The 16,350-nt window shown below is 42.6% G+C and overlaps 1 protein-coding gene across 1 annotated transcript in view; it reads left to right on the plus strand.

Moving 5' to 3' along the window:
* Positions 1-16,350, plus strand: part of slc8a1b (solute carrier family 8 member 1b) — a 125,424-nt gene that overhangs the window by 47,361 nt on the left and 61,713 nt on the right. The gene's annotated exons all lie outside the window — the stretch shown is intronic.

Consider the following 16,350-nt stretch of genomic DNA (forward strand, 5'->3'; position numbering starts at 1 on the left):
CAGTATCCCCAGAAAAACATTTACTTTGTTGTAGCCGGTGTGCATACGAAACAGAACTTCTTCTTGTACTCTAGCAAACTCCAGTAAGTTGCCTTTCAGGAGAGACAGGGGTCGTGACTGCAATCAAAAGTACAGTAACCATTTTATTTTTGGGATGTCATTTTCGAGTATGTCACATTTTCCAATGCAGAAGGAAATCCTTCAGTCACCTCTCTCTCGTCCCTCTCTTTGCCTCTGCCCTTTTCTCTGTCTAACACCCTACAGTTCTGCAGCGCTGCGTCCCTCCTGAATCTCACTAACTTTATAGCTTTTTGTTGAATCAGCACTATCAGACCTCTTTACATGGTTCTACTAATCTCCCTGACATTTGCGCAAGTCTCTACCTCCCCCTCTCTCTCATTCCCTCTTTCTCTCCTTCTCTCTCTCGTTCTGTAACACTTTTTCTCTCTATCAAAAGCAGAGAGATGTAGCAGGATCGCAACACCTCCGGGCCCCTATCACACACACATACATATGAATACATATACAGGTTTTTTACATCAATAAATCACACATAAAATATACATTAGCATGGATACACACACATATCCACAGGATATCAGCTTGATATCACCCTTGAACTGTGGCAGGTGGAGAGCAGCAGGGGGCTGTGTGTGTGTGTTTGTGTGTGTGTGTGTGTGTGTGTGTGTGTCCTTCTCCCCTCTGTGTCGCTCTATCAGACATTCTCATCAGACTATCGGGGTGTAGGATGCAACAGCTATTTGTTTGTGTGTGTGTGTGTGTGCAGCAGTGCAGAAGAGTTGTTACTTGCCCATATGGTGACAGAGAAGGAGATGAAAGACACAAAAGCAGGAGATTAAATGACAATAAGTTAGCATTGGCTAGCTGTGTTGGGAAAGCCATAGCAACAGTAAGCCATTGACAAGCTCCATTCTGTGGCGTTACAGTGAAATCCAGGCAAGTAAATAAGCATTTGCCCTCTCTGGCTGGTCCTCTTTGTTCCTGCACAGAACCATGCCTTAACAAGGCTTAATATGAACTGTTTAGCTGTATAATGGAATCCAAGTTAGGTAAGCACTGAAAGCCCCCTCTTGGCTCTGTTAGGGAACATTAAAGTAAAGCGTGATTAGATCTCTGTGGCCCTGTTGTGGAGAGGAGGCTGAGATCCGTCCCGCTAAGCTGCAGTTGGTCTGATATTGACGGTCGGGCTGATGAGTAAGCGTTGTTTGGATCCGTTCGACCCTGCAGTGGGAAGCAGGCAACACTGAGGCCCGTGTAGTAAAGAGTGATACCACCACAGCTATGAAAGAAAAACCACATAGAACCATAATGCGGTCTGCTCAATTTGTCTTTCTGCATATTGGAGTGCAACCAAGAGTAAGTGTTTGTGTGTGCAAGTGTGTATGAGTGTCTGTTATGTGAGGTCATGACATAAGACAGGTCAGTAGACCAGCTGCCTTCTGTGCCTTTGTGTGTGTGTGTGTGTGTGTGTGTGCGTGCGTGTGCGTGTGTGTGCGTGTGTGTGTGTGTGTGTGTGTGTGTGTGTGTGTGTGTGTGTACAGGCATGTTTGCAAACATATGTCATTTCCCTGAAGGGAAACTTAACGGACCATAGCTGAAGCAAAGCAATTTGTGTAATTGAATAGCTTGACAGGCTACAGATCCTGTGTGTGTGTGTGTGTGTGTGTGTGTGTGTGTGTGTGTGTGTGTGTGTGTGTGTGTGTGTGTCTGTGTGTGTGTGTCTGTGTGTGTCTGTGTGTGTCTCTGTGTGTGTCTCTGTGTGTGTCTGTGTGTGTGTGTTGGATGTAAATAACCCTTGTCTGGACTAAAGAACATGTGTGTGTAGGCTGCAGTGCAAACTACACACACACATATATACAGTGACATGAGGGGCCTGCAGTTTCCATTCTGTACACTCTATGGTCGCTCACACACTCTTTAACTCACCTGGAACACAGAAATACACACACTCACTTTATTTCTCTCATTCAATTTTCCTTTTCCCCTTCCGCACAGCAATTCATTTAAACCTGCAGAAATGTGATTCTTCTGGCTGCTTGGGGGGGGGTGGAAATAAGTTTTTAACACAAAATTGACTGACTTGATCCTCTTATATGTTGATATGGCAAGCAGTCAATAGTCTACAGTCATTTAGAGCGGTGTTTTATGCCACCTGATGGATGCAAGTCCAACATTCACTCTACTTTTAGCTTCATTTTTGGTCTCCGCCAACTCCTGAGGGAAATCTCTGGCTCTGTCGCTGCTAAATGCTCCCCCCTGTTTTGTTTGGTGCTTACAGGGGGGTCTTTAGAACGTTTTTAGCTGAAAACAATGCTGTACATGAGGGCGCAGAGAGTGACCCTGAACAGTAAACCTGTGGGCCGTACAGCTAAACAATGTGCTGAATCTCATTATAAAGCTCCGTAAAGCTGACAGAAGGTTTGGGAGATGATTTGGGAGATGCTTCATCACAATGAGCGACCCCTATCACATTCCCATTAGATACATTAAATATTATGAAAATATCAATTAGAGCCACTTTAAGGATTACAGTGATTTTGCTACCAATCAGAAAGATGTCCAAAGCTATGAAAACAGGACCCAGTTGTAATAAAGTTGAATTGTCAGATGTGAGACATGAGATGTGATTGGTGCCTTGCATGTGCAGCATAGCAATAAGGGATCTGGAGCTCAACAGTGAGAATCAGAGGCTTTGTGTGTGTGTGTGTGTGTTTGTATGCATGCAGTTGTGTTTGTGTGTGTGTGTCTGTTATACCCATTCTAAACCTCACAGTCTGAGGAGGGGCTGGCCCGTCACCCTTGTTAGACACATGCACACACACACACACACACATACAAAGCCTGTAGCACAGCTCCAGCTGTGCTTTAGCTGCCCTCACCATTAATTTATCTGACTTTTCTCTCCTGAGACTGCTGCTTGTCACGACCTCGTGCCCTAAAAAAGACCCTCTGTCTGTGTTTCTGTTGCCACTGCCTGCTGAATCACGTATGTACAAACTGTATGTACTGCAGACATGGGACTGATATGTGCAATATAACACTGATTCAGCCCAGGCTCCATTCATTAAAGTTTTCCTGTAGACCTTTTTCACAGCAGAAATTCTGACTTGTCTAGCAGCAATGACACAGATGTAACTGATATCATTAAAGATGGCTCCAATAAGCAATGACACTGAGTCAGCATACAGTGTGCAAGGAAATGAAAGTGGCAAAACTAAATGGAGTGCATCCAGCGTTAATGTTCTTGATTGCACCTGTGCTTTTCCTGCTGTGGCATTTCAAAATGTCAGCTGGAACAAAGGTCTATTTGCTTGTCCGTGCAGTCGACGTCGTGGCGCTTCGTCTAATAATCCCATGCTGCACAGGAGGTGATGTGTTTTACAGCAGGCCTCTGATTTGTTTGGAATAATGATAGTCCCCAACTTTCCCGAGCATAAAAAGATAAGATCTCCACCTTCAGAAGCCCAAAGTTATGAAAAAGAAAATTGTGCTGTTTTATCAAGGCAAGGCAAGGCAAATTTATTTATGTAGCACATCTCACACCCAGAGGCAGAGTGCACAGGCAAAAGCACAAGAAACAAATGAAAAATCAATAAAAGCAAGCAGGCAAAAGCACACTGAATAAAAACAATAATTATAATGTTTGTTGTTTTGTATTTTTTCTAATTTGTACCTGCATTTGTCCATCCAGGCTGTCGAATTTATCAGATGATCATTGGAGCGAATAGTTTAGTCAATCCACAGTCGTTATAGGCTTGTTCTCATTTGCTATCTTCAGTTACATGGTGGATTCACATTAGTCACTCATTAAAGTTGAATTCATTCATTTCTCCGCGATACTTTCTGGTTACTATAAAATAATGAATTGTGGAGTTCTTCACACTAGAATGTGCATTTGATATATTTTTGCCTCTCTCTGCAGTCACCATTGTGCTTATACTTCATATAGTCACCATTAATTAGTCTGAAAGTTTCCTCATCCATTCATGCGTTCGTAGATAAATTCATTCATGGATTCATTCACTCATTCATTCTTTTCCTTTCCTCCTCATCTGCTTCCTCTGGCTCTTAATTTCTCTGCACATGAATCCATTTATTCAGTCAAATTAATTCGCGTTTTCACTGAGCTACGAACACTTAATTGTCTCTGCATGATAAACATACATTAGTGCATTATCATTAATGTGCTCCTGAGCCCAGTGAAGGGCTCCTTTCTCAGACACATCCAGCCATTATAAAGGTTTAACAGTGGGATACACAGTGAGTAAGAAAGGAGTTGCCCCCATTAGTCTGATTGTAGATAGAATACATAATTAAACATGTGGAAAAACATCTCTACATAAAGCAGAGGTCATTGCATTAAAAATAACCTCTGCCCCACTGGTTTGTATTTGTTGGGCCGACTTGAACTGTGTGCACTGGAATGGATGCATTCAGGGTCAGAGTGTCCTGTGGTTCATCATTAAAACTCAGATCAGCCTGGAGCTTCTCTCTGAGGACCAGATGGGTCCATCAGGCTGAATCACACGTACATAAAAACACTGCGACTGCCCGTCAACCTGATCCTCTCTCAGTGTCTCCTTCAATTTTTATTCATCTTACCTCCCGTCACTCTGCTGGTTCACCCGTTTCCAGCTCTCTGCCCCTTTTTTCCTACCCTATTCTCATCAGGAGCCTCACAGATATGTCTCTTACGTCAGAAATAATATTAGCAACAGTGTCTCTGTCTTCCTCTCGTGTAATGGCAGATGTGAATTCCCTTAATCTCCTCCTTCAGCATGGGAATTAAGAATCTGTTGTTTTTGTCAACATGTTATTTTTACTGACGTAACAGAGTTTGTGAGGTTCACGCGGTGCCGTGCAGGATTACACTCTGATCTGACAGTGCTGGGAACAATAATACTATAAGATCAGGATCTGCTGTGTTACTCTTGACTCTGCTGAAATGCTGCGGTGACCAGGTGATTTTGATTTTGTGTCTGTTTTTCTGAAACGTGAATCCCTTGTCTGGAAAAAAGGAAAATATGAAATATTTCCAATTTTTTTAAGCCACCCTCCAACTCTGTTTTATATCTTGCTGGATTTTTTGTTTTCAGACATATTTGTGTAATTTTCTATTATCATTTTGTACATGATAACTTGGCGTTTTCTTCTGTCATTTAAAAAGAGAGGAAATATGCTTCTTCCTGTCTGGTTGCAAAGAAATCTTCTTGTTGCAAAGTCATGTAGTCTTTGAAAACAGTGTTGTTTTGTCTAGAATATTAGGGATTGAGTTTCATTTTGGAGAAGACTCTTCCTCGCTTTCTTGCCAAAAATCGATGCCAATCCCCCATGCCTGACTATCTAATACGAAGCTGGAGCCGCTAGGTGCTTATCTTAGCTTAGCATAAAGACTGGGAACAGAGGGAAACAGCTAGCCTGGATCTTTCCTTATATAACAAAATCCGCACATCAGCACCTCCAAAGCTCACTAATTATGTTATTTGAAGTCTTGTTGCCACGGTGATGAGGCCAGGCAACATCAACCCTGTAAAACAACAACTTATCATTTTTACCCTTCATTTGTATACATGCTACGTGCTAATCAGTGAGAAAAGTGGCTGCTGGTGCCAGCTTCATATTGAAGAGATACATATGAAAGGATCCGCTCAGGTAATGAACGATTTTCATTTTAATTGTGAATATTATATTCGATTTCTACCAGTAGATAAATCCTACATGCTGGCCCTTTAAGACACAAAGACAAAAATTAAGCGAAGTCAACAGCTTTTCCAAAGTGGTTAAAACTGATGAAACAGACTGTAGTCATGGCCACACACAAGTCATGTAGTCGAGTGTTGCTACAACGAGCCTTCGGGCATTTTGAGATTCTCTGATCAGCTGGACGGCAGCGTAGCTACCTGACAGCCGAGCAGACCAGAGCAGAGGGTTGGAGACTAAAGATAGACTGAGAGTCCTCAGAGGAAACCGGCCTGGCTGCACTCTGACACTTCCCCATAAACAGAAAGAAAGAGGAAATCCCAGCTAAGGTTTGATTTTAGTAGCGTATGACAGCGCAGGTCTCTCCACACCGCCTCCACTGTCATCTTTTATTCATCTGCCACTCTGCAAATTCATATTTCATATCCACGCTGGTGTCTAAGTGTCTGCGTGTGAGTGTGTTGATGAGGAGAGATTTGGAGGCTAGAGGGAAATACCTGTGTGTGTGCGTGTGTGTGTGTGTGTGTGTAAAACGAGCGTATGTTGGAGTTCAGTCCAGGACTATTTGTGAATCTGTGTCTCCAGCATCAACTGTGCAGCTGACTTGTCACACATGTCCCACAGCCACAGTGCACCGTGGGTAAATATGCTCCCGAGGTCTTGTGGTGTGTTTGGGGGCCAGCAGTGTGCAGAGTTGCTGTTTCAGTCACAGATATTTTTAGGAGGAGGAGGTATCAAGTTTGTGTGATAAAAAAGACAATAAAGTGACCAATTATCAAAACCAAGACATTTTCTATGCAGCTTTATGGCACTTTATGGGTGTGTGTGTGTGTGTGTGTGTGTGTGTGTGTGTGTTTGGACATGACGAATAGCCATACAGCTGCACTAATCACTGGAAACTGAATGGTTTAATTTAGTGACCAATCAGAGCTATTGATGGAGAACCAATTAGTCACAAACTAGCACGCTAGCGTATGTGTGTTTGTGTGTGTTCCAGTGTGTGTGTGTGTGTGTGTGTGTGTGTGTTTGTGTGTGTGTGTGAGAGAGAGAGAAATGGCGAGAGAGCCAGAGAGAGGGAGTGTGTGTGTGTGTGTGTGTGTGTGCTAAATGAGGTTAAAAGCTACTTTTGGAAAGCAGAGCACTTGGATAAATGGTTACAACTTCTTGATTGCTGGATAATTTTTTAATAGATAAGTGTTCGTGTGTGTGTGTGTGTGTGCGTGTGTGTGTGTGACTTTGTGTGTGTGCATCCTGAATCACACCATGTCCAATTAGGTCCATGATTGGTGCGTAACAGCTTCTATTTTAAACCACTATGACTGAACTAAGCGGGGGCGTTTGATTAACCTTCTCTCAACTTGAAGCCCTAATGGGGGGATTCATGTTTTCTAAAAAGACGTGAGGGAAGAAAAAAAAAAGCATCTTGTGACTTTTCTTGCTTCCTGCCTTTTGCTTTTGGCCTTTATTTTTGAATTCATCTGTATCGTTGTAAAATGAAAAAAAAAAAAAAAAAAAACAGCACATACCATTGCTGCGCCCTTAGCTGCACTCTCAGATCTGCTGAAATTGACACATCCATCTTGAAAATGTGCCACTGGTTCCAGGTTTAAGTGATGGATAGCCCAGACAGATCAGTGAGATCTGTAATCTGAGCTGTTGTGTACAGCGTACGTGTCTGTGAGTGTTTTCAAGGGTATAGAATCCCCTTAAGAACAAATTCATTTATCATTCCCTTCTTATTCCGTCTGTCTCTCACGCTCACGCTTTCATCTCCACAATATAGATTTTAATCCCAGTTTGCTCCCGGTGAATATTGCATGTGCTGTCAGGCCTCAATCTGAGAGATGTAGAAAATGGAAGGAACGCCGAGAGCCGACCCCTCTGACAGCAGGAACACACCCGGGGGAAGTTAGTGTGCAAAGCAGGTGCACTTCTGTTTATTAGAGTCATTTATATCGCTATGATCAATTTAACAGTCCTCAGTGCTCAAGCTTTGTTCCGATCGCACGTATGAATGTAAGCTTTATGAGGCGTTTCACATTCATAGTGAAGTTATTAAGCTCTTCTTACCCAGAGAGGCCTCATGTGCGGCGTTTGCACTGTAGCCCAGCAGCATTAGAAATATGAATATGAGTTTGGTGTCACACAAAGATTACTGAAGGCAAAGGTTTTTTTTTTTAGGAATATGAGCCATGTGAGCACAAGATAGACGAGTACAATTAAAGTAAATGTTGACACAGGGCTGCACCATCAGGACTCAGCTCAGTTAATATTAACAGTGCAAAGTGCTTTTAATTATGTTGGAAAAATCTATTGATATGCAGTGACCTTTTGGTTCAAGGGGCCCCTGAGAGTTTGGGGGCCAGGGGCAGGTTTCTGTCTTTCTAATAGAGCAATGCATTTTCAAAATGTGCAGAGGAAGTGGAATTAAAGGGATGGTCCAATATGTTGGGAATAACACGACAAAGAGAGATCATGAATACAGGGCAAGTAAGAACGTTTAGTCCAAGAACAAGAGGATGGAAGTTTTTAGCTGTTGTGTTGGTTTGATGAGCTGTATGCAAGTGTGTGTGTGTGTGTGTGTGTGTGTGTGTTCCATGCTGTCAGACTAGATGGGTGGAGAGCTGAGGAACAGCATGGGGAGAGCAAGTCATAAATCTGTTCACCAAACAAAATAATTTCCCAAACTACGGAGGCAAAATAATCATATATTTTGTGATTGGACAATTTTGTAGGCTGATGGTTCAGTTTTAGCTGCTAATGTCAAAATTCATTGCGTGTCTCCACTGAACTGATGGCTCCATTATCTCTCAAATGGCCCGAGGAGCAACGTGAGATTCCCCCACGACAGTGTTTAAGATGGTATCTTCCACTGATGTATGTCCCAGCTTATATCCTTGCTGGATTCCTCCCTTGCTCTCCCCCCATCTTAATCACTATTGATCTCCACATGCTTTGCTCTCCCTCTTCTCTCTCTCTCTCTCTCTCCCCATCCCTCCTTCCCTCCCTCTTTCCTCCTTGTCTTGGATATTGCAGGTCTTATCCCTTTCCCTCATCTTCTTTTTCCTCTTTCAATTTCCTGTTTCCCACCTATTGCTATCTCCCTCTTTTCCTCAGGGCTTCAACACATACATCCACTGTCTTTTTCTCTTTTCCAGCTATCTTTTCATTTTTTTCCGTCCTTGCATCAATCATGCTTTTTCTCCCTCCACCTTCCTCTTGGCACCATTGTTGGTCCTGTTTGTCTTACCTTTCTCTCCTCCCTCGTTCCTTATTTTGCTGCCTTTATTCCTTTATTCTTGTCTCCTTCTTGCCTTTCTCTCTCTCATTCTCTGGCTTCATCCTTTCTTTCTATCCTTAATCCTTAATTCTATCCTCTAATTACTCACTTTGTTTGAGTCTTTCTTTCTCTAATTGCTCGTTGTTTGACTCCATCCTACCAGCCCTGGCCTTTTCTTAGCTTGCATTTCATCATCTTTTCTCCCTCCTCCTCTCTTCTTCCCTTTCTTTTCCCCCTTTCCTCCCGCATTCCTTCAGTTCCTCAAATAACTTGGATGTATCATGCTGTCCATTTCCCTTCCCTCTCTTTCTCTTTTGCTTATTTTCATCCATCCCTCCATCCCTTCCAATCGTGAATATAGAGGCTTCTCTCTGTCTCCCTCTCTTCCTCCCCTCCTTACTGCTCTGAGTGACTCGGTTTGATCTTGCTATCTCTGTGTCTTCCCTCCCTCCTTTTTATTTCAAAGCCTCACATAAGTGTTAATTCTGCTCTCCGCGTGCTCTCGCTTCTTTCCGTCTCGCATCGATACCTCCTGTAGGTTTCTCTCTTTTCCCCATCCCTCCCTCTTCCCATCTTTATCCGCTCCTTCCTGAATATCTTACCTTCACCCCCCTCCTCCCTGCTGGGCAGAGATTAGGTGAGCGAGGAATGGGAACAACTGTCAGACAAGGTCTCTCTCCCTCTCTCTCTCTCCCTCTCCAAGAAGCTGAGGAATTTAAGAAGCGTTTTATTGATTTTTCCTTCGCAGCAGAATTTTTTATGTGGGAAGGGTGTGTGTGTGTTTGTGTGTGGGTGTGTGTATGTCCATACAATTAGAGCACTATGTCTATCAGTACAAGATGCAGAAGCTTTTTTTTTCTGTCTGTGTGACTTACATACAATACAATAACAAAAGTATGCGATGGAGATGTAATATAATGGATTGCTTTCAATGCAAAGTGAACAGTTATTTTCCAAAGTTTTTTTTCCATTGTTATAAAAGCAGAATAATGATCTGTATTCTATCATTCAGAGGCTTTTTTGTTATGTTACCTATCATTTCTCTTATCTATTAGATGTCTCGTACAGGATAATTGATGCTGTTGTTGCTGTGAGTAATGCATTTAATTAGGAGCTACAAAAATCAGCCTGTTTCTCTTTGGGATTTGGCATGGCTTTGGCTCTCTGCAGACAGTGCCTCATGGAATGCTTCAGAAGTCAAGCTTGTCCAAACTTGGCCAAACTGGGGACACCAGTGACAGTATCTGTTCCTCTTGCTTGTGACAATTCCAAGAAAAACTAGTTGAGAGCAAAATAACTTTCAGACTACAGCACTGGAACTTGGACGAGATAAACATATCTAATAAATAAGTGCAATTATTGTGCACTCTTTCTCTATTTGCACATCTTTTACCCGTGTAGTGAGGGCACTGAAGTTCAGCCTGCAAAGCTCTCCTCGCCGCTGCTCGCCTCCAGGAATCAAATCTAATTCTGCTGTCATCTGCAGGTTTGTTCAAAGTGTTTCATTTCTTCTCTCCACCTCCCTATCTCTCTCTTTTCATCTTCCCTTCGTTCCCTCCATCTCTCCCTCCATGCCGTGAGTAGGCGGACTCTGTCGGAGGTGAGAAGTGAGAGCGCGAGTGTGTGCCGGCAACCATGGCAACCCTGTCCTAATTGGCCAATGGCCTGGCAGGATGATTGTCAGCTGTTGTCAGTGAGGGCTGTTCATGCAGACAGGCAGCAGGGTTGGACAGCCCCAGATGGGTCCTTCAGATATGAGAGGAAGAACACGGAGAAGAATTTATTCTCTCCACTTCCAGTTTGAGCCTTGAAATCAATTTGGTGAGAAGCTGAAGCTCTGGTTGGAGTGGATTGCTGCTTGGTCTGTGTGTCTCAGGTGTGTACTGGTGTGATTGTGGCCTTTTAGTGCATGTGTGTGTTTGCGTGAGACCCTCCTGGCGTCAGTCATTTCAGCAAATTTCCCAAAATGGCACATGTTTACATTCAAGCGACAAAGCTCTGTAGCACCTACAGAGGCTATAACACTTGTCTGTCGGGAGCAAAGGAGAAAATAAAGTGAAGCTACAGCTGCAGAGTCCACAGAGGGAGGAGGTGAGGCGGCTGAATGAGACAACAAAACATCAGACTTCAACGAGGGACCGCTGATTGTTTCCTACTGACAGTCAACGTCCACTTCTTTTAGTCATGTTCCCTAACTTTACCCAAGCGGCTATTACTGTAACCATGACGACAACCTTAACAAAGTTGTAATTTTAACCCCCGAACCCTAAGCAAGGCGTTCTCTAACCAAACCTTAAACCATAAAATTGATTTTTAAATTTGTTTTTTTTCATCCAATCATATTTTGAACGTGATTATTTGTGTGTTTACGGCTGTGTTTATGTATTTACAGTGCATGTGTCTCTCTGTGTGTGTGTGTGCGTGTTTACATAACTATTCACGACTGTCGTGAGTGTTTATTTTTGTCTATCTACATCACACTGTTTTTTTTTTTTTATGGATGTGTCTGTACCTATGTGTGTGTGTGTGTTTTGGTGGGTGTCTGTGGGTGGGTGTTTAGAGAGTTGATGGATGGCTGCGCTCGGCCTCCGACTGAGCCAGCATGCTTCTTCTCATCATCGTCTCTCCCTCTGTTTCACTCGTTCTCTCGTTTATTCATTACAGAACCAGCGTGGTTCAGCTCTTTCTCACTGTTTTCTCTTTTTTTACCGATTTTAAATGTTGAGGTTATTTTTTTAGTTGGTGTTGTCAGTCATTGTGTAGAAGAAGGTTTTGGTTCTGGCCATTGCAGCTCTGGCCATTGCAGCTCTGAGGGCATGCATAGTTTATATAAACTCGTCGCTCAATATCATTACGGCCACTATATACATTGTTATGACAGTTGCATGTTTCAGCTGTAGCAGATGTTGTGTAGTTAAACTAACACTGATTCACTCTGTGGAAGTGCTGAAAATGACCTTTGCGGTGGTGAACCGCCAAGAAGTTTGCTTTACAGAGTCTTACACGGGCTGTTGCTCGTGTGGAAATGTTAAAACACGACTTGTGCTCTTTTCATAGGCTTTCTGCTGACTAACACAGGCCACACACACACTCACACACACACACACACACTCACAAACGGAAAGATGATTTTCCAGCCAAGGAAGGGCAGACGGAGCCGATAAAAAGATGTTTTCCTCTTCATCACTCTCCTTTCTCCCTCTCTTCCTCTGACTCACAGTTTTTTTTTCATTCTCTTTCCTTTAGCACTTCATACACACACTCCCACAAACACACACACACACACACTCACACACTCACTCCCCGTGCATGTCTCACTCAGTTTCAGTCAGTTTCTCATTGTTTAGAGAAGCAGTGTAAACTTGCTGCATATTTTCCATGACTTCAGGCTCTGCAGAACAACCTGCCTCGCTACTCTCCACACACACATTGATAAGTGTATGTGCACATACCCGAACAGAGAGCCGCAGTAAATGGAGCAAATGATTACAGTGAAATCACAGACCGGTCCTGATGTGCACACTGTACAGAGACACCATCAGCCTTAGTGGAGCGCATCGTCCCGACATTAAAGACTCCAGTTTTAGTTGGTTCACAGCTTTTGGGGGAAATGTTTAGTTCCACAGCTACTGAACGACGTCAGAGGGAACGAGAGAAGGTGGATTACACTGGGGAAGAGAAATGGAAAGTTTAAGGAAGTGGGTACTCATTTTAGTATTAGATTATGGAGATCTGTTGTATATGAATGCTTCAGCTCAATGTCTGAATAAGATTGATTCTGTTTATCATGCTTCCCTGAGGTTCATTACTAACTGTAGGGCTCTAACCCATCACTGTGAACTATACTCCAGAGTACAATGGCCCTCACTTGCTACCAGGAGGTTGATTCACTGGTACACCTTCATATACAAAGCAATACTTGGACTACTGCCACCCTACATCTGCAGCCTCATCATGCTAAGGAGCGTTAACTCATATGATCTGTGCTCCAATGACCAACTGCTGCTCTCTGTTCCGCCTTATTGCACAGAGCAGGGAAAAAGGCCTTTGTTTTCTCTGCTCCTACCTCATGGAATAAGCTGCAAAAGGACATGAAACTAACAGAACTGATTCCATTGAGCGATTTTAATTCCAAAATGAGAACACTTGAGACTGACTCCCTGATTTGTACTTGTTTTAATTGAATTGTTTTTATAATCAAATTGAAATTTTTAACTTTGTAACTTGTGCTGCCACTTGGCCAGGACGCCCTTGGAAAAGAGATTTTTAATCTCAGTGGGCCAATTTTCCTGGTAAAATAAAGGTTTAATAAAAAAAAAAAAATGAATCACATCTGAAACAATAATGAAAATAATGGACAGGGTTGATGTGTGTTTTCCCCTGCAGCGTTCGTTATTCTCCATATCGGAACACTCGAGGAAAAAAAAGGAAGTTGTGCTATTTGGTTAGCTTAGTCAGTTAACTGTTAACGTAGTGTAAAGCACAAGGCAACCTGAAGATTACTCTAAAATACAGAAAGGTTGCTCCTGTGTCCGAGGTTTCAGCTAGCCAATCAGAAACAAGTATTTTCCATGTCCACGGTATAAAATGTTTTATTAATCAGGAGAAGATTGAGTGCATGTGTACCAAAATGACCGATATGGGCCTTACAGTAAATACAGTATTAATCAGTGAGTCATATGAAGACATGCACTGCCACTGCAAGCATGAATAATACACACCCACACACATGCACACTCACGTGCACACTCAGGCGCACACACACACACACACAGCCCGTCCCTTCACTGTTTTGTTGTGCTGTTTAAGAAGCTTGTATCTGGATGTTTCTCCACTGTGCTCTGCTTTGATGTGGAACTGGTGCAACACTCCATCAGGGAGCATTAATATTATATCACCGCACACACACACACACACACAGACACACACACACACACACACACAAATACATGCCTATGAGCAGATGTATTTACACACACAAACAACCACACACACACACACACACACTGACTCCTTCTCACACATGCTGCATGCTCAGGCTGCTGCATTGCTTCACTGCGGCAGTCCCTCTCCACTTCTCACACTTAAAATTGAGATGATTAATACAGTCATGCGATAATGACATGAAAGTAGTTCTTATTACAAAGGCATTTGGCTCGCGTGTGTGTTGTTGTATGTGTTTGTGTGTATATCTTACCAGCTGTGTGTGTGTGTGTATTTCAGCCTAATCTGTCAAATCAACCAGGAACCTCAGCTCTGTGTTTGTGTGTGTGTGTTTACTCTTGTACCGCTTTGCCTATGTGTTTACAGTGAAAGCCACCTCCATATGAATAATAGAAGAGGCTTATTTTGGACTCAGGTGATTAGATTAAAAGCCACCGGGTCAGTAGATCGATAGATGGATGCAATCGTACTCATTTTAGTCCTTGAGTTAGAAAGAATTGGAAATTTTCCACTGCTGTCCCTGTTAGAAAGTGAATTAAATGAAATGAAGAGAGAGAGGGGGGGAGGGAGAGAGGGAGGGGAAGGAGAGAGAGATGGTTATATGGGGAATCCCTCAATAAATCAAATACAAACAAACCACATGTGAAACTTGTCTTCCTCTCTCTCCCTCTCTCTCTCTCTCTCTCTCTGTGTGTGTGTGTGTGTGTGTGCTTGTAACATTTTAAGTTTTTCCATATGAGGCACACACACACACACACACACACACACACACACACACAGGGGAGTGAAAAGTTTCCATGTTTAGGCTAAGTGAGCTTTAACATGACAGATGTTGACTGTTACTGTAGCACTGTAGCCTACTGTGTTCCTGTGTACACACACACACACACACACGGTACTATTTTTAACCTTTTTTATGACTGTGAACAGAGAGCGTAAAAGGACACACACTCTCTCTCTCTCACACACACACACACACAGTCATTTATAGATGGAAAATGTGTAAGGACACACATTTACACACAGGATTTTCTCTGTGGTGGTAAATTTTCCAACGGCACTGTTCTCAATCCAGTCCATCACTCTTTCTCGCTGCGTTTTTTTCAATCACAGCCAGTTGTAGGAGACACATGGGGTGTCGGTGAGTCGAATGTTTAAACTTGAGTTGACAGATTGTTTCCTTTAGTTTATAAAATCCTTTAAAAAAACGAGTTTTATAAAGAGCTGCATGTTGTCACGCCAGAAGCAATGTTGTTTTTCGGCTTCTGTGAATGTGGGTTCTTGCCTGGCAGCAGGAATATTGAAGTGGACTGATTTGATTTGTTGCTTACTGACCTGATGTTCAGCAGAGGGTTTAATTTCACTGACCGAAGTTTGTGCAAATGTGAGCACGGCATTATTTTTCTTTTTTTGTTCTTTTGTAACTTTGAGCCAGTCCTATTACATAATCAAAAGAATGAGCACATAAGAGTTTATTTATTTCCTGTATATATAAAATGTTCTATTTAGTGTATATCTTTACTGATTTTGCAGTTGTGTATGCAAAGAAATCAAGCCCTAAAATGCATCACGTTTGATTTTCATCACACTCAACACAAAAACTACCAACTAAAAACTACAATTATGACACAATTCTGTCCCATGAAGGATGTTCCTCATGAAATAAACATGCAGACAGACATTAAAAGTAATAGATGGAAAATGGTGCCCGCAGCCTTCTGTTTCCAGCATTATGTAAACACAAAGAGTTGCGTCAGATGTTAAGAAAGACATCAGACAGCTTGTAGTCGGCCTGCTGCAGCTGTATGCGGAGGGAAGCTTCACTGCTTCAGAAGCTGCTCTCTGTGGGAAACCTGTGCTGGATCTGCAGTGACAGATTGGGGTGAAAATCTTCCTTCAGGATGCTTGAAACAAAAAGCGCTGAAACCTCGCAAAAAATAGATGCAACCAGAGTTTATTATGAGCCTGGAATCTAGCATATGAACACAAACACGCTCATACGCAGGAGTGAACAAATATTTAAATGAACTCGCAGGCGGCGATCCTGTTAGCATATTCACAGTGACAATAAAAAGATATTATGGCTGAAAGCTTACGTGAGAATGCAGTTTATATCCCAGCAAACACACACAGATAAAACACAGGGGACCTTACATTTGAGAGTATGGTTTTATAATGTAGTGTCTTGTTCTTATTGTTGTGAATTAAAAAAAAAAACACTGCAGTTGAGTTAAAGTACAGATTATAACCGACAGCATCTACAGTGGAGAATTACTGAGCAGATTCCCATTTTATCTCATCTTATATTCAATGTTTACGCTTATATTGTTGGTGGTGACCTCTGGTGGCCTTAGTTATCATGGCGGGAGCAAAGGAGGAAGTCAGGTGATGTGGTATAAAGAGCA

Source organism: Chelmon rostratus, chromosome 11, assembly GCF_017976325.1.
Source record: "Chelmon rostratus isolate fCheRos1 chromosome 11, fCheRos1.pri, whole genome shotgun sequence".
NCBI lineage: Eukaryota > Metazoa > Chordata > Actinopteri > Chaetodontiformes > Chaetodontidae > Chelmon > Chelmon rostratus.